Source organism: Monodelphis domestica, chromosome 2 (assembly GCF_027887165.1).
Source record: "Monodelphis domestica isolate mMonDom1 chromosome 2, mMonDom1.pri, whole genome shotgun sequence".
In the NCBI taxonomy this organism is placed as follows: Eukaryota; Metazoa; Chordata; class Mammalia; order Didelphimorphia; family Didelphidae; genus Monodelphis; species Monodelphis domestica.
This window is the reverse complement of record NC_077228.1, coordinates 357,672,103-357,692,800: the sequence shown is the minus strand read 5'-3', so window position 1 is coordinate 357,692,800 and position 20,698 is coordinate 357,672,103.

Genomic DNA, 20,698 nt, shown 5'->3' with positions numbered 1-20,698 from the left:
AAGACAAGTTAATAAACAGTCTTAAAATTAAATGATAGAAGTGCCTCAGCTCTATAATCAGTGATAAAGTTTGGAAAACAGAATGAACAATCTCTGAGGCAATTTTTAGTTTGATAAACACTTACTTAAAATACTTTTCTTCCATGACTATCAAAGAAGATAGAATCTCTGATAGATCTTATAAACACTGCAAATAAATCTGACAAATTACTGTGTCTATGGTGTCTGATATGGTGAGTAATTTTCTAGTCAGTCCTTCCTGAAGTGGAGTAATTTGCTTACTCATATACTTAATGCCACTTAATTTTTAACTTTTACTCTGGTTAACCAGGGTTAATGGAATCATTTTTATTCTTTTTGTCTTAAAAAAAAATAGACCTGCAAGCAACTACCTCTGATTTCTTTCTAGGTTTAATCTCCCTCTTTCTAATGAACCTTGGAATTCCTTTAGTTTCATAGTTCATATAGCTCACTAGGAAAATTCATCACATCCATTGTGGTTGGAGAGCAAAAAGGCAATATTACCTAAAGATGTATTTTCCTCAATATTTTAGAGATATTTCAGGATCATGGGTTCACCCCATACCAACTGAGTTGTTATACCTAAAAGAATCTATCAGCTGGTGGCTAAACTGATGAGCCTCTCACTGGTTCTTCTAGAAAAAACAAAGGATCCATTACCATACCCAAAGCTAAACTTCTATATTATTTGCTAAGACCTTACATTTTGCTTAAAGAATCCTTGAAAATGGATTATCACACATCATAATACAGCAATGCAGGCAGAGTAGATCTCTAATGGAGGAATGAAATACATGGACTTTTTGGTCTAGCCATCCTTAGCCCATTTCGGTTTCAGACTACTATCAAGCATTTTTCTGAGTTTTTACATTCAAATGAATCCATGACTTCATCGCCATGGATATTCTTGCCAAAGATGCAGTTTGCAAATCATCTATTCCTGGACATTCTGTGAAACGCTTCTCCATATCTTCCCACAAGTGAACAACAGGAGTTGCCTCAGAACAAGGTTACTAACCACTTTATTTGAAAGCATGAAGATAGCAATGGAGCATGTCCCAATGAGCCTTCATTCTCCCAATGCGACCAGACCACCATTTTTTTGCCCATAGATTTCTTAGCAAATATCCTTTATAAAAGTTATTCTTAATGCCCTGTTTATAATGTATTTAAGACTATATATATCCATCATATACCTTGCTACTTATTTTTAGTTCTTCAAAAGTTCTTAAAAATTTTCCTTTGTTCAAGGAAGAAGCTCAAGATCATAAAAGGACTTAGTAATTTCCAAAAGTCAGTTCAGTATTCTTACCTTTTTAATTCTGGGCCCAACCCATCTAAGTTTTTTTCATTTGCTCTCTTTTCCACTGAATCTGATACAACCAAAAGTAAAGAATGTGTATAATCCATATATGAGTCCAAATTGATTGAGTGACTATTATTTGCAAAACATTGTGGAAGATAAAAAGTAAAGAAACAAATTAAAGGAGCAAATAAAAATTTTCAGAGCAATAAAAAAGGCAAGAGTTTACATTCAAATAAGAGTAGAAGAGGATCATAGGTGACAAAATTTCTAGTAGTAAATATATATATATGTATATATAGTTAAAAATTTTGCTCAGACAAAACAAATACATGTAGTATTAGAAGATAAATCATTCACTGGGGGAAATATATTGGTGACAGTATTTTTTCAGATAAGTATCTTATTTCAAAGATATGTAAAGAAATATTTTTAATTAAAATAAGAGCAATTTCTTCAATTAATAAATGGTCAAAATACAAAGTGGTCATTTTCAAAGGAAAAAATTCAAGCTCTTTAATAGTCATATGAGAAAATGTTCCAAATCACTAATAATTAGAGAAATGCAAACTAAAGTAATCCTAAGATTCCATTTCATACTCACCTGGAAAAGTTGACCAAAAAAATGGATGATGACAATGTTGGAGCACTGTGGGTAACATGTAAACTAATGGAAGGAAGGAAGGAAGGAAGGAAGGAAGGAAGGAAGGAAGGAAGGAAGGAAGGAAGGAAGGAAGGAAGGAAGGAAGGAAGGAAGGAAGGAAGGAAGGAAGGAAGGAAGGAAGAATGGAAGGAAGAATGGAAGGAAGGAAGGAACTTTGTGTTCTGAGTTTTTAAGTGTTTTACTTACCAACTACTATTCCAGAGGGCCTTTAATAAAAAATGCTACACTTTTTGAAGGGAAGTGATGAGCTAAAACTACACAATGGAACATAGATATTTGGAAATAGTTTGTGTGTGTGTGTGTGTGTGTTTTGTAAAAATAGTTTTGTTTTCCTTTTTCTCCCCAATAGGGAATGAAGTAGCAGGTTAAAAAAATTAATAATTTTTCATTGAGAAAAAAAATTTTTAAACAAATTATGAGGCATGACTCCAACAATCAAGAAATTTATAGTGTTGTTTGGGAGATAAGACAAGCATATGAAAAGTGAAACAAAACAAAACAATAAACAAAATATTGCATGCTTTTCAAGTTATTTGAATAAATTTTAATTGTTTCAAAGTACAGAGAATGTCTAAAGACTTAAAAATTAGTTGTAACCTGTTCTTTAGTTTTACCTACCAGACTTCATGGAGACACAAGTATCTTAAAGACATGCAGTTAAGTGTGATGACCACAAATATATTATGATAAAATTCAACAAATCTTAATATTTATCCAAAATAAAGCATTCATAAATTCTTTGAGGCAGGTAAGGTAATCATATCCAAAAATGAATTAAATGAAAATAGAATCTCTCTTGGCAAGAGTAGTAAGAGAATAGCCTAACAAAAAACCAGTCCCACAGGCGAACACTGACATTTTTCAAGAGAGCAAACACTATGGTGAAATTACCTATTTTATACTAGTTACTTTGCTTGTTGAGTCTGATAAACCAAGACGGATGTGTACACATCAAGAGATATATTCCGCTTTGACTTATCACTAAAAATGATTCTGAATTCCCATTGCTACCTTCATCCCTTATTAAAAAGTCAATCGTTCAGCTAAACACAAGGATGAAACCAATTCTCCCATTCCTCTGAAAGCACATCAGTTGAAGTGTATTGAAAATTGTCAAATGAGAATATAGGGATGACTCACTACTTTTATTTCAGAATTTCAGAAAGTTAGGTTTACCTAAATCCAATTTCATTCAACAACAATGTATTAAGCAGTTACTATGTGAGAGATTTGGCTAAGCCTTGGGTGGTAAGAGGTGAAGGAATCAGAGATTCTTTTTTAAAATTTTATTTTATTTAGTCAATTTAGAACATTATTCCTTGGTTACAAGAATCATATTTCTTTCCCTCCCTACCCTCCCCCAACCCCTTCCTATATAGCCAATGCACAGTCCCACTGGATTTTACTTGTGACCTTGATCAGAATCTATTTCCATGTTGTTGGTGTTTGCACTAGGGTAATCATCCCCAACCATATCCCTTCAACCCATGTAATCAAGCAGTTGTTTTTCTTCGGTGTTTCTGCTCCCACAGTTTTTCCTCTGAATGTGGATAGTGTTCTTTCTCATAAATCCCTCCAAATTGTTCAGGATCACTGCATTGCCACTAATGGAGAAGTCCATTACATTCGATTGTGCCACAGTGTATCAGTCTCTATGTATAATGTTCTCCTGGTATTGCTCCTCTCACTCTGCATCAGTTCCTAGAGGTCGTTCCAGTTCCCATTGAATTCCTCCAGTTTATTATTTCTTTGAGCACAATAGTATTCCATCACCAACATATACCACAACTTGTTCAGCCATTCCCCAACTGGAGGGCATCTCCTCATTTTCCAATTTTTTTGTCACCACAAACAGCACAGCTATGAATATTCTTGTATAGGTCTTTTTCCTTATTATCTCTTTGGGGGTATAAACTATATATAGTTTATATATATATATATATATATATATATATATTTATATATATATAAACAGTGCTATGGCTGGATCAAATGGCAGACAGTCTTTTAGCGTCCTTTGGGCATAGTTCCAAATTGACCTCCAGAATGGTTGGATCCATTTCACAACTCCACCAGCAATGCATTAATGTCCCCACTTTGTCACATCCCCTCCAGCAAGGAATCAGAGATTCTTGTAAAATCCTTGACCTTAAGATACATCAAATCTTCTCTTCCCACTCCCACACCTCTTCCCCATCTTCTGTTGGCTGGGGATATGATTTCTTTGCAGAAAATGGAGGCTGATGTAAGCTCCCTCTTCTCCCATGCTCTTTTCAAAGTCTCTTGACACCATCCCTTACTCTTGCCTCCAAAATTTCCTTGCAGTCTCTGACCATAAAGTACATATGTGTAGGACATGATCTTCAGTACCATATTTCAACCTCTCTCTGTTTCTGCCTCTCAATTTTAAACCTCTTGGTGTGTAAACATTCCTTCCCTACTACCTTCCAATATACCTAAGTTTCCCCCATTCTTAAATAACTCTCAGTAAACCAAATTTGCTGCTTCTCTTCTCCATCCCTCTTCAACTCCTTGTGATCTGGTCTCTGACTTCATCATTAATTAAATCTGATCACTCCAAGGTTACTAATCACCCTCTAATTGTCATATCTGATGGTCTTTCCTTAATCCACATCCTTCTCATCCTATTTGCTGCATTCAAGATTATTAAATATCCTCTCTCCCAGGATATTGTTTCCTATCTAGCTTTTCATATCACCATTTCTCTTGGGTTTTTTAATCTCATCTGACTGCTCCTTCTTTATTTCCCTTGCTGGTTAATCCTACAGACCCTAATTGTTGGCATTCCCCAAGATTATGTCCTAGATTCTCTTCTCTTCTCCAATTATATCAAAGGTTCTGTCCCTTTTTTGTGTCTTTGATCCCTTTGGTGATCTGATAAAGTCTATGGACCCTTTTTGGAATAATGTTTTAAAATGAATTAAAACTTCATGGAACCCAATTTAAGAATCCAGGTTCATTTTCATTTTCATTCTCTCTCTCTCTCTCTCTCTCTCTCTCTCTCTCTCTCTCTCTCTCTCTCTCTCTCTCTCTCTCTCTCCCCCTCCTCACTCTTCTCTCTCTTTCTCTCTAAATTACATCTATATCTTCAGTCCCAGGATCTTCCCTCCTTGACTTTAGTCCCAAATAACCAGCTTTCACTGGCTATCTCAAACTAAATGTCCTGAGACCAAAATCAGTTTGTTAAAAACTGAATTCATTTTTCACCCTAAAACCTTTTCTCTTCTGAACTTCAATCCTTCCAGTATTCTAGGTTTATAACCTTGACATTACTTTCAACTTCTCACCCTACATATTTGCAAAATCTCACCATTTCTACCTACACATCACCTCTAATATATGATACCACTACAATCTTAGTTCAGGCTCTCATCACCTCTTACTCCCAGTAGCATCCTAATTAGTCACCTTGAATCAGGTTTCTCTTCACTGCATTCCATCATACATATGTTTGCCAAAGTGATTTTCCTTAATCATAGATGAGAATATGTCATTCTCATCCCCAATCAATTCTACTAACTCTCCATTTCCTCCAAGATAAAATATAAAATCTTCTGTTTAGCTTTTATAGCCCTTTACAACATGGCCCTAATCTATCATTCCAGCCTCACTGGACAATATCCTCCCTCCATCTTATACTCTACAAACTAGCCAAACTAACCTGTTCTCTGTTCCTTGCATATTGCACTCATATCCAATCTTTTTATCTTGAACTGGTGACCCTTAATGCTTAGAACATACTCCCTCTTCATTGCCAATTCACTGAATCCTTCTTTTCTAGATACAATGAAATCACCAACTTCTACTGAAGCCTTTCCTTATTTCCTGCCAATGGACAGTGTACTCCTTCACAAATTATTTTTTAAATACTTCATATTCATTGATATTATTTTATTTTGTATTTATTCTGAATATATATTTATATTCATTTCTTCCATTAGAATTCTTCCATTCCTCTTTTCCACATACCGTTAGCTTCTAGCAGTGCCTGGCATATCCTAGGTACTCAATAAATGCTCACTGATTAAACAAAGGAGGTAATGATCAAGTAGGTAGAATAAGAAACACATACAAGTAACAATATAAATAAATCCATAGGAGTTATTAAATAAAGAGGCATAGGAACTATAAAATGGAGAAATTTTCTTAAGTAATGGAGAGGATTATATCTGTTCTAGAGCCTTGAAAGCAAAGAATTTGAGAAACTATGGCAGAGAGGACCATGAATAGAAGCTATATCAGGGAATAGCTTCATTAAAAAAGAGCACATAATGGGGAGAAGTATAACAAAGCAAGAAAGGTTGTGAAGGTGGAGATAGATAATAGAAAGCTAAAAATGATCCAAAGATCAGGCAGAGCTAGAAGGGAGCTTGGAATTCCAATCCTCTATTTTTTTAAAAATGAGGAAACTGAAGCCCAATGTCCCAAAGGTCCCAGGTTTGAACACAATTTCCCTGATGCCACAACTAACCATTTTCCCAGTGAGCAATACTGAATTTGTATTTCATTCAATATGGAATGAGGAGTCTCTAAAAGTTTCTATGGAGGGGAGTGATATGATTGAATCTATGCCTTGGGAAGATCATTTGAGTATCTGTATGAAGGATGGATTAGGCAGTTAGGTGGCACAGTGGATAAAGTGCTAGGAATGAAGTCAGGAAGACTCATCTCCATGAATTCAAATCCAGCTTCAGACATTTACTAGATATATGACCCTGAGCAAGTCACTTAACCCTCTTTGCCTCAATTCTCAATATCTTTGCCAAGAAAACCCTAAATGTGGTTACAGAGTTGGACCACAACTGAACAACAACAAATGAAGGATGGATTAGGGAAAAAGAGAAATTGCTTTGTATGAAAGATGTATTGGAAAAAAAGACAATTAGGTTATTGCAACAGTCTAGTCAAGAGTTCATAAGGTCAAGGTTGACCCACGGTGGTAACCATGTGAATTAAATATTAAAAAGCATTACCTAAGCACCTCTTAAGATCCAGCACTTTTAAAATATGTACTAGTTGCCACACACAAAAATTAAACATTCCTTGTCCTCAAGAAGTTTATATTCTATTAGAGAATGAAACATGTTCTCTTATAAATGTATATAGATGTATATAATGAATATAAGCTGATCTGAGAGGATGGGATTGTAGTATCAAGAAAAGTATCATTTATGAATTGCACCTCAACAATTTTGAAGGCAATAAGAGATTATAAAAGATAAAAGTGAGGAAGGAATGAAAGTTCCAAGAATGTAAGACAGCTTGTAAAAAGAAAGGCACAGTAAGAGGAGATGGAAGTATTACATGTAAGGAATAGCAAGGACTATAATTTGAATGAAACTTGCATAAAAGGAAGTGCTAAAAGTGGAAGAGAGAAGTTGTAAAGGCTTTAAATGGAGAAGAAAAAGATGTGAGAGCTAACATGGACATAGGAACAACTGATTATGCCAAGAGGGTGAGGAACTATGGGAGAAAAGTATTTTAAAAGCTTAAGTGTGCATGTTATATGAGGCATGATTCCAAACTTAATCCAAAATAATAAATTTTTGGTCCACTTGCAATTTACAAGATAATGAGGAGATAGCAGAATCAATTACAAGCATAAAGGAGAGCATTTTGTGCGAATATAAGGGGGAAGAATATTTCTTATTTTCATTTTAGCTTATTTTGCTTTTATTTAAAATTCCTTTGATAATGTTAAATTATTGAGGGAGGGGAGAGAAACAGAGAGATAGAGATAGAAACTGCAAAAAAATTGTTGGATTTCTAACTACATCCATGTTTCTGTGATGTTGCAGCCACAGAAATGGCCAGTTTTTTTTTTAAGAACTTCAGAGTTAGAAGCTATCTCAGAGCTGATTTAGTCAAATTTATATTCAAAAGTGAGTATGGTACAGGGGAAAGCATAGTGGATTTGGAGTCTGAGGACAAAATTTTGTCTCTGTCACTTCCTACCTGCTATGACCTTGTGCAGAATGTTTAACCTCTGGGTCTCATTTTCTTGATCTTTAAAATGTAATGCTACACTAACTACCTTCGAAGCTCCCTTCTCTCTTTAAATCATGATCCTATAATCATTCTAATATATTGACAAGTGGCCATTCCAATTCTGCAGGAAAACATCTACTGAAGTTCCTAAGGCAGCTAATTCCAATTTTAAACAGTTCCAATTATTAGATTTTGCTTATACCAATTTTATTTACCCACTATGTGTTGGCACTATCCTAGACTCTGAGGCTAAAAAGATAAAAGTTAAATGATACCTACTTTTAAGGAGCTTACATTCTAATGACTGAGACATTTACACATACAAGTACATACAAAGTATACACAAAATTAATATGTCTAAATTTAGCTCTTTGTAACTTCTTCCTCCAGCTCCTAAATCTGCCCTCAGGGGTCAAATAAGGCAAATTTAATCTCACTTCTATGGGAAAGCCTTTCCAATACTTAAATACAGTCATCATTTCCTCCTTCTATTCCTCTCTAACACATTCTCCCTTATTTTTTTCATGGAAACCTTACAACTTAAGATCTATAATAGGGCAGCTGGGTAGCTCAGTGGATTGAGAGCCAGGCCCAGAGATGGTAGGTCCTAGGTTCAAATATGTCCTCAGACACTTCCCAGCTGTGTGACCCTGGGCAAGTCACTTGACCCCCATTGCCTAGCCCTTACCACTCTTCTGCCTTGGAGACAATACACAGGATCGACTCCAAGATGGAAAGAAGGGGTTTTAAAAAAAGATTTATAATATCACAAAGATCCAGTTAATCCAGTACTTGTATTTTCCAGACACCGACTTCTTTGAGTATGAACCTACTCATAAATCAATACCAATTTCTTCTAAAAGACTCTCCTTACCTATGTTCTTCCCCTCTCATCCAATTAACTGTCTTCAGTATCTAATACACATATTTCATGTTATTCCTTTATATTCAGATGATACTTCAAACATATTTATAATACTTAAGGATTGACAGTCACTAAAATTCTAACATCTGCCATGGTAGTAGGAGGTGGTACAGTGTAATGTTCCTTGCTAAAGGATAGACAGGATGGAGCTGCATGCCCTCAAGCACAAAAGACAAATTTCTATGGCACCAAAACATCAGGCAGAGTTTTCAGGGATGGAAGGATGGTCAGAGATGTCATCATCATCATCATTCCTTTCCCTAGGAAAAGTGCAAGTAATTTGTATTCTGTCCTAATAAGCAAATGTTGGCTTGCTTCTGCAATTATTTCAACACTGAACCAAAGGATTAGATATAGAACAACCAATAAATTATGATAGGACTTTGAAATTACATCATTTTAGAGGGCAACTAGGTGACTCAGAGGATTAAAAGGCAGTTGTAGAGATGGAAGGTCATGGGTTCAAATCTGGTCTCAGACACTTCCTACCTGTGTGACACTGGGTAAGTCATTTAATCTCAATTTCCTAACTCTTACTGCACTTACACAGTATTGATTCTAAGATAAATAGAAATGGTTTGCAAAAAAATGAAATCATCCCAAATTACATACTTAAAAAATCTTTTTGGGGGGTAGTTGAGTAGTTCAGTAGCTCAATGGATTGAGAGCTGGGCCTAGAGATAGGATATCCTGGGTTCAAATCTGTCCTCAGACACTTCCTAGCTGTGTGACCCTGGCCGAATCACTTAACCCCATTGCCTAGCCCTTATCATTCTTCTGCTTTGGAACCAATACATAATATTGAATCTAAGGAATAAGGTAAAAGGTTTTATTTTTTTTCATCTTTTTCACCATATTTATTAACATTTTATGATGAGACCTGCTCACCAAATTACTCATGGGTCAACGAACCAGGATGAGAGAAATGATTATAGGATTATAGGAGGGTCAGACTGACAGACTGACAGACTGACAAACACACAGAGTCCTCTTGCTGATCAGTGACAGGGTTTAATGATTTGGGGTATATACTTTATAGGGGAAAACAATATGCTCCTTAGCATGAGAAAAACAAACTTTCCCCTTCACAAATATTGTATGTCCTTCTAAGAAATCTCTGGTGAAGGAATTCTATGAGAAACTTAGCTAAGTAGTTACACATTGACATATTGAATAATGGCCTATAGAAAATTCTGTTTAGATCCACTTAGGTAATCTATATTCATCATCTCTATCTTGTAAATCATTACTAACCATTGTCCCTGCAAAAGGCTTACCTAATCCCTTAGACTAGTCATTTTCCCTATAAAATATGTACCCCAAATCAATAAACCCTGTCACTGATCAGCAAGAGGACTCTGTGTGTCTGTCTGTCTTTCTGTCAGTTTGACCCTTCTGTAATCCCAGAATCATTTCTCTCATCCTGGTTCATCAACCCATGAGTAATTTGGCAAGCAGGTCTCATCAATTCTACTCTTAAGATTCCTTATAACATGAGGTAGAAATAAAATAAAAATTTACACTATAAGTTGGAAGGAACTTCAGAAACCATCTAGTCTAGTAGTTTTAAAACTTAGAGTATATGAACTTTTAAATATATTTTTGATAATTGTATTTGTATCTGATTAGTTTCCTTTGTAGTTTTTTTGTATTTTATTATTGTGCATTTTAAAACATTACTCACTTCCTCAGTTTTCCAAATGGTGTCCATAGTCTTCATTATGTTGCCAAAAGCATTCATGACACAAAAAGGTAAGAATCTCTGATCTAATCTAACCAGGAGTTATACAAGAATCATTTTTTATATCTCCTAGACAGCTAGATAGTATGGTGGATAGAGTGCTAAACTTGGAATCAGAAAGTCTTGAGTTCAAATTCAGCCTTAAACACGTATTAACTGCGTGACCTGAAACAAATCATTTAACTTTTCTGCTTCAGTTTTCTTATCTATAAAGTGGGAATGATAATAGCAGTTACTTCTTGGATTTATTAGGAGGATCAAATGAGACAATATTTGTAAACCACTTTGTAAACTTTAAGGTCCTATATAAGTAGTGGATATTAAATCATTGTTGTTATTAATAACTATGATTGTTTTTATTATTGCTAACCTATCCATCTTTTATTTGAAGATCTTTGATATGAAGAAATTCACTGCCTCCTGAGAGAGTCCATTGTACATTTGGATTCTTTTACTTGTTGGGAAGTTTAACTTTACATCAAGTCTACATTTATCTTTTTGCAGCTTGCACATTCAGACCAAGCAAATAACTCTTTCTTACCAAGCAAATAACTGTTATAGCTCTTTACATACTTGATGATGGGGTCAAAGCCAAGATGGTAGAATATAAACAGGGAAATCTTGCATCACTATTAGAATCCTCTCCAACAAACCTTAAAATAATGCTTCATAATGAATACTGGAGTGAAAAAACCAACAAGGAGATGGAATTAATTTGAAAGGTAAGCAGAGAGGGTCTGGGTCACTGGGGTGAGAGGGGAGCACAGCCAGCAGGAGGCTACAACAAGGAGTACCAGTCCACCCCACCCCACATCTACTGTTTCAGGTTCTGAAACTGGCCTCAAGCCAATGATGAGGTCCTGAGACCCTGCCTATGCCATGTATACCTCCTAAAGTTCCAAGCTCCAGCCCAAGCCTGCAGTGAGGCCTCAAGTCTAAGCACAGGACAGTCCATGGTGTACCTGTCTAGTGTAGACCCAGAGGGAGTCTTAGAGCACCTACCTGAGCCCAAACTAAGGACCCAAGCCCTAGCACAAGGTAGTTTTTGGTGAGGTGCCTATTTGGTGCAAGCCCAAAGGGAGGGGCAGAGCCATCTCCAATCCTATAGCAAGATCCTGAATCCAAGCACAATGCAGTCCACATGGCATACCTGTTCTGTGTAAGCTGAGAGAGAGACCTGGAATCCCAGTTCAAGCCTGCAGTGAGCATTTAAACATCAGCAAAAGGCAGTACATTATATGCCTGGCTTGTATAATCCCAGAGCAAGATCCAGAGCCCTTAACCAAGCTCAAAGAGAAGTAACAAGCCCCAGGACAAGGCAGTCCATAGTGTTCCTGATATGATCAAGCTCAGAGTCAGACCAAAAGCCCATGCTCAAGCTTGAGGGTTTCCTCTTGGAAACTGAAGCCCAGCACAGTGTACTTCACAGTGCTCTGAGCTCTACAAGCCATCAGTAAGTGGTGACTGAATCAACAATTTGAAGTGTCTTTCAGAACTCCCAGCCCACAGACAATCATATCACCTTGGAAGAACTGAAATTTGGCAGAAACCCAGAAATAGGGCTAAGGGTAGCAGCATGGAAAAGCTAAAGTTTAAGAGAATGCCCTCTCTACCACGAGAATAGAGTTCTCCTTTAAGATAAAAATGAAATTTTTTTAAAAGGCTGGGAAAAAATGAGCAAATATCCAAAAGACACTTAACCATTTAATGGATACAAAGAAAAGCAAGACACAGACACAGAAGGAGACAGTGAAATCAAATCAAATATACATAAAACTTCAAAGAAAAATATGAATTAGTCTCAGGTTCTGGAAGAGCTCAAAAAGGACTTAAAAATCAATTATGGCACAATCAAATGTAATAGACTTTTCTACTAGCAGCAATGCAATGACTCAGTTCAACCCAGAGGAATTTATGAGAAAGAAAAATATCAACACCCGGAGAAAGAGCTGTGGGAACAGAAACACAGAAGAAAAGCGCATAATCAATCATATAGTTCAATGGAGATATGATTAGGGTTTTGATGTTTAAAAATCACTCTACTGTAAATATGAATAACAAGGAAATAGACTTTAAGCAATGATATAACCCAGGAATTGCTTGTCAGCTCTGGGAGGGGAGAGAGAATTGGGGATGGGGGGATAGATCAGGAATCATGTAACCATGGAAAAAATTTCTAAATCAAAAAAAAAAATCAATTAAGAGAGGCAGAGGAAAAATGGAGAGGAGAAATGAAAGCAATGCAAAGCAGATTTGCCCAAAAAGAAAAAACTACACAAATCAAATTTAAAAGTTCTTTAAAAACTAGAATTGATCAAATGGAAAAGGAGGTTCAAGCCGCCTGGAAGAAAATCACTCCTTAAAAAGTAGAATTGGGCAACTCAAAACTAATGACTTCATCAGACATAAAGAAGCAATAAAATCAAGTCAAACAAATGAAAAAAATAGAAGGTATAAAATATAATGTTGGAAAAAAATTGATCCAGAAAATATATTCAGGAGTGATAAATTAAGAGTTATTGGATGACACATATAAAGCCTAGTGGAATTCCACATGGGATATGTGAGGGGGTGGGAGGAGGAGAGAGAAGGAACATGAATCATGGAACCACAGAAAAACATTCTTAATTAATCAATTATTTTGAAAGACCAAAAAAAAAAGTTATTGGACTACCTGAAAGCAATGATATAAAAATCCTAGACATTATAATACAAGAAATTATCAAAGAAAACTGTCATGATATTCTTGAACAAGAAAGCAAAATAGAAATTTAAAAAATCCAAAGATCACCTATAGAAATAAATCCCTCCAGGAATATTAAAACTGAATTCAAGATCCTCCAAGTCAAGGAGAAAATACTACAAACAGTTGGGAAGAAACAATTCAAATATCCTGTCACTCACCTAAAGGACATTAAAAACTATTATAGCTGAGGGGAGGATAAGGATAGTAATGATCAATGCGTAAACATTACTTTAATCATAACTGGCTCAGATACAGAATAACAATCATACTCATTTGGGTATAGAATCTTGCCTTACCCTATAGAGAAGTAGGAGGTGAATAAGACAAGGTATATAGAGAGGGTGGTAATAATAGAATGGAGGAAGAAGTAGAGGGTAGTAATTTAAAGCAAAATATTTGTGGGAAGGGTCAGGGTGAAAGAAGAAAAAGCAGGATCAAAAGGGGGAAATAAGATGGAGGGGAATAGACAGTTGGTAATCATAAATGGGAATGGGAATGGGATGAACTCACCCATAAAAATGGAAGAGGATAGCAGACTGAATTAAAAACCAGAATCCTACAATATGTTGTTTACAAAAAACACATACAATATGATGTTTACAAGAAACATATTTGAAGCAGGGAGACACATACACGGTAAAGGTAAGGAAGTAGAGCAGAATTCATTGTGCATCATCTGAAATTAATAAAAGCAGAAGTAGCAATCATCTCAGACAAAGCTAAAGCAAATATAGATCTAATTAAAAGATATAAAGAAGGAAATTACATCTTGCTAAAGGGTACTATAGACAATGAAGCAATATCAATACTAAATTGGGTTTTATATATACCATTGAACAGAAGGGGGAAAAAACATGCAAAATGACCAATCATTTATTAGGCCTAGACTTTTCCAAAATATTTGAATTGGCACATCCTACAAAAGAAATGAAGCATAGTAACTGAAATAAGGGCATGAACTTAAGGGATCTTAAGTATCTAAAAGTCACTTAAATTAGGCTAATTTGAACAGATAGACATAGCTTAAGGTTACAGAAGAGAAAAAAGTGAAGGGGGAATGAACCATGTACTATCTCATTTTAAACCTCATTCAAAGGATAATGTAAAAGTATTCATATTAAGCAGGATCCTACAGAGTCATGTATCAAGAATGACAGATAATAGATGGGTAGCCCATGTCTTGCTCAAATTATTAGAAGAACAATATAGAAATACCTCTATGTGGTGGCTAGATCTTCTATGGAGGATTTATTAAAAGACATGAACCTAGAATCACAGAGTAAGAAGATAGATAGATAGATAGATAGATAGATAGATAAAATAGATTGATTGATTGATAGATAGAGATGTATGTATGTATGTATACATACATACATGTATTAAATATATGCACATATATAAAATCGCAGAGATAAAAGAAGAGATAGAAGGATCTCCTATTCCGACAATTGCAGAAGTCTATCAATATTGCACATTGTACATATTTTCTGATTTTTTCTATGTATTGATCATTTATGCTGTTTTTTCTTCTTTTTCTCTTATTAATCTTTTTAAAAATACTGTTTGTTATATGAGATAGCTTTCTGGAAGAGAGAGAGAGGGAAGGATACTGGAGAAAACTAAGGTGGCATAAAAAAATAAACCAATAAGAACTTTTTAAAAAAATAATATTATTACATTAAATCAAAAAGAATTTGTGAGAGTTATAGAATTCTGTTGAAGGGAAAACAAGGTTTGTGCTAGCTAAAACCATCAGGGAATATATGTCTTGGAAGAAATAGATGGGAAGTTTCCTTACTCTGGCCTTCACACAGTCCCTTTAGGAGAGAAGCAGGTGTAGGGGAGTTAACAAAAATAGGTTTGGGATACACAGACTATGGACAGAGAATTGTCAGATAGCTGCTCTAAACCAAGAATCATTTGGCATTGAGTCCGGTGTTTGAAAGAAGAATACACTTAATTTTAGCCTTGGACATTCTGCTGACTTTTGTTGGCCCCCTGGTGAGAGTGTAGTGACTCCTACCAAAGAACTCCCTGCCAGACCGAGTCTGTCTATCCACTGCACTTCAGGAGAAAGGAGCAATGAGCAAAAAAATGACCTTGAAGAAGCTAAACAACTACAGCCCAGCAGAAATAGCAAAGGGCAACTCAGGTATCAGGAGATTAGATGAGATATCCTAAAGGGATGACTGCACCCAGATTAAAGCAAAGACCAAGTACCCAACTAAAATCAACCTTCAAAGACTTCATCAGAGGACATCAGCTGCTCTGCTGGGAGGCATGATTTGTCCCTGGCATGTGTATCTTTATTGATGGGTCCTTGCCACTCATGTACTATTTGAATGACTTCCATCCACATCTCCTAGTCAGACAGGTTCTTTGCATGTGTGTTTTTCTCTACAAGTGATATGATAACTTTAGAGAGAATGTTTGCCATTTCTACAAGGAGAGATCTTTTCTTGTTACATTAGTTGCTATTATGCTTGATTAAATATCTTTTCCTTCTAACTTGGTCCTCTGGTTGGCCAGGAAAAAGAAATACATTGGTTGGGGATTGATACTATGTTTTTAGTAAAGTAGAACCCTGTATCCATGAGGGATTGATTCTAAAACCTACTTTCTATGGCTGAAACAATAGAAATAAAACAAAACCTGCTGACCCTAAATATAATTTGATTTTTATACATACATGCAATAAAGATGATGGACAAATTAAAATGTCTTACAAATAGTAAGACATTACCAACATCCTGTAATGCATTGCACATTTTTATTTCAGTAGTATATTCTCTCTGCCCTATTGTATGGGTATTCAAGGAGGACTAGTACCTCCGGTGTTAGGGCTTGTTGACACCTTTTCAGGGATGGTGTTCACTTGGCACTCTGCTTTCACAATGGCTTACAATTAGCAGTGTGCTGATAATTGTTTTTCAATAGGTTCTCAAAATAACAATGACAAACATCTATGTGGTACTTATATAACAGCCACTAATCTAAGCACTTAAAATTACTGACATTTGTTTCTCATAAAACCCTCAAAGGTAGATGTTATTTTATGTCTGTGTTACATATGAGAAGGGACCACTCACTGGAAGCTCAACCGAGAAATGGAACCAGTTCAGAGACGCAGTGAAGGAAACATCAAAGGCAGTCCTAGGCCCAAAACAACACAACCACCAGGACTGGTTTGACGAGAACAACACTACTATTGAAGACCTATTGAGCAAAAAGAACAAAGCCTTTATGGAGTGGCAAAATAACCCAAACTCTGCTCCTAAAAAGGACAGATTCAAGTCTCTCCAAGCCATGGTGCAGCATGGGATCAGGAAGATGCAAGACCGATGGTGGGAAAAAAAGGCAGAAGAAATCTAGCGTTTTGCTGATACAAAAAACTACAAACAATTTTTCAGTGCCCTCAAGACTGTCTATGGGCCATTAAAACCCACCACCACTCCCTTGCTATCCTCTGATGGTGACACTCTCATAAAAGATTAAAAAAAGGCATCAGCAACAGGTGGAAAGAACACTTCAGTCAGCTTCTCAACCGACCCTCTTCAGTCGACCAAAACTCCCTTGACCAGATCCCCCAAAACCGCACCATTGAACAACTTGACTTCCCTCCTTCAATAGAGGAAGTCCAAAAAGCCATTAAACAAATGAGTGCAGGCAAGGCACCCGGTAAAGACGGGATCCCAACAGAGGTGTACAAGGCCTTAAATGGAAAGGAGCTCCAGGCATTCCACATAGTACTGACCAGCATATGGGAAGAGGAAGACATGTCCCCAGAACTCAGAGATGCCTCCATCATAACCCTATACAAGAAGAAAGGCACATGAGCAGCCTGTGACAACTACGGAGGCATCTCACTACTCTCCACTGCCGGAAAGATCCTCGCCCGTATTATACTCAACAGACTCCTGTCATCTGTTTCAGAGCAGAACCTGCCTGAATCACAATGTGGCTTCCAACCAGATCGCAGCACCATCGACATGGTCTTCACAGTGAGGCAAATACAGGAAAAATGCCTTGAGCAGAACCTGAGTCTCTACATTGTCTTCATAGACCTGACAAAGGCGTTCGACACAGGGAACAAGGACACATTGTGGGTGATCCTCAGGAAGCTCGGTTGCCCAGCAAAATTCATCAAACTGATCCAGCTCTTCCATGTAGACATGACAGGGGAAGTCCTATCTGGTGGAGAGATTTCCAATCGCTTCAACATCTCCAATGGCGTGAAACAAGGCTGTGTCCTCGCTCCGGTACTATTCAACCTATCCTTCACCCAAGTATTATGACATGCTGTGATGGATCTAGACCTGGGCATCTACATCAAATACCGCCTGGATGGCTCACTATTTGATCTTCGCTGCCTGACTGCAAAAACAAAGACAACAGAGAGACTCATCCTGGAAGCTCTCTTCGCAGATGACTGTGCTCTCATGGCCCACCAAGAAAATCATCTTCAAACCATTGTGGACAGGTTCTCCACAGCAACAAAACTGTTTGGCCTGACTATCAGCCTCAGCAAAACAGAGGTGCTGTTCCAACCTGCACCAGGGAGGCCAACTAACCAGCCGTGCATTACAGTCGACGGCATGCAGCTTTCTAACGTCAAATACCTGGGCAGCACCATCGCCAACGACGGGTCCCTAGACCACGAGATTAATGCCAGGATCCAAAAGGCCAGCCAGGCACTCGGGCGGCTGCACTGCAAAGTCCTCCAACACAGTGGTGTAAGCACTGCGACGAAGCTCAAAGTGTACAACGCAGTGGTCCTCAGCTCGCTCCTGTAAGGCTGTGAGACATGGACACTGTACCGAAAGCACATGAAACAGCTGGAGCAATTCCACCAACGCTCCCTCTGGTCAATCATGAGGATCCAATGGCAGGACCGAATCACCAATCAGGAAGTCCTCAACAGAGCCAACTCCACCAGCATCGAAGTCCTGGTCCTCAAAACCCAGCTACGATGGTCTGGACACGTCATCCGCATGGACCCACAGTGAATACCAAGACAGGTATTCTATGGTGAACTGTCAGCTGGACTCAGGAAACAAGGCCGACCAAAGAAAAGATTCAAGGATCAGCTAAAATCAAACTTGAAGTGAGCTGGCATCACACCAAAGCAACTAGAACTCACTGCCTCTGTCAGAAGCAGCTGGCGAACCCACATTAACCATGCCGCCACCACCTTTGAAGATGAACAACGTCGATGTCTTGCCACTGTGTGTGAACACCGACACCAGGCCACAACCACACCTCGCTTAACAACTGGCGTCCCAGGCCCCATGTGCCACACACTCTGTACCTCAGCCTTTGGATTCCAAAGACACATGAGGGTACACCGTAGATGAAACTGCACAAAGACAATTGTCATTCTCGGTCACCGAGAGACTACCACTACTACATATGAGAAAATTGAGGTAAAAAATGGTTTAGTGTTGAGGGTTACACAAAACTTTTAAATTTAATATACATTCTTAAATTTTCTCCATCACTTTATTAAGTACAAACAATCAACAAAACAATATATCATTCCCTGATTTATAATGTTTATCAATCACCATGTTGTAAATGTTCATTCTGAAATTTTTTTAAGTGGTTCTCAAGACTTGAACAACTTAGGTGCCCATTAGATTGCTCAGGCAATGCATATGAACTGTTACTTATGACTGTTAAAGTACCAGCCTTTGGTAGTTCATTTTCTTTTTTCCTTTTAAAATTTTGTTCCTATTTTCTACTTTATTGTAAATTTATAAATACTTCAATATACAAAATATAAAAAGGAGGTTGTATAAGAAACAACTTCTATAAAATATAGTTTAATGTATGTAAATATATGCATAAAATATAATAAAATGATTCTTTTCAATACCTGTTTTCCCTTCTGTACTTTTGAGGGTTGTTTTTCTTTTAGTGTGATTAGAAATATTTTATTGCTACTTTTTTAATTTGCATGGCTAACATGAATCAGTAATTCCTAACGAGAAGTTCTTTTTTTTCTCTTTTGCTGAACACATTTTTTAAACCCTTACCTTTTGGGGTTTTTATTTTAAATTTACTTATTTATTTTTCTCTTACTTTAAATTTCCCAGGGAACTCCTTTCCTTCCTCACACTAGCGAGGGCATGGTTTGACAAAATGTTATATGTATATGTAAAACTGTGACTTCAGGGGCAGTTGGGTAGTTCAGTGGATTAAGAGCCAGGCCTAGGGAAAGGAGGTCCTAGGTTCAAATCTGGCCTCAGACACTGCCCAGCTGTGTGACCCTAGGCAAGTCACTTAACACCCATTGCCTAGCCCTTACCACTCTTCTGTCTTGAAACCAATACACAGTATTAATTCCAAGGCGGGAGGTAAGGGTTTAAAAAAAACAAAACTATGACTTGCTTGTTTTTGTTAGTTCTTTCCCTGGAAATGGATAAACACAAGTCATTCTTCAAACAATATTTCTGTTGCTATATATAATTTCTCAATTTTGTTAATTTAACTCTTCATAATTTCATGTAAATCTTTCCATAGTTTTAATTTTTAATATGCGTGTCATTTCTTGTGGCGCAGTACTATTCTATCACAATCATATGCCACAATTTGTTTAGCCATTCCACAATTGATGGCCATCTATCAATTTCTAGTTCTTCACCACCACAAAGAGAGCTGCTAAAAATATTTTAGAATATAAAACGACAAATATTAGAGGGGATGTAGAAAAATGGGGACACTAATACACTGTTCATAGAACTGTGAAATGATCCAATAATTTTAGAGAACAATCTGGAATTCTCAAAGAGTTATAAAACTATGTAAACTTCTGACCTATCCATACCACTGTCAGGTTTATTTCCTAAGGCAATCAGAGAAAAAGAAGCATTTTCTTGTAGCAAGTACTTCTCATCCAGCAAAACTTTCACAAATAATTTCACTCCCATTTTTCCTAAAAAGATATTCAGAACCTCATTAACAGCACTTTTATACATTTATCTCTCAAGGCTATGACTAAAAAGCATTATTTTTTTATAAATAAGTACAAAGTATTTTGATTTCTTGTTAGACTTCAGTATTTCAAAGTTTCATTGTTTTCCAATTATAGACCAATTAAAACTGTTTTGCAATCATTGATTAAAAATGATTACTTTTTCTTTTTTCTATTAAATTAATTTTTATTTTTAAATATTTTTCCATGTTTACATGATTCATTTTCTTTCCCTCCTCTCTTCGCTCCCCCCTTCCAGAGCCAACAAGCAGTTTCACTGGATTGTACAAATGTTATCACTTGATATCTATTTCCA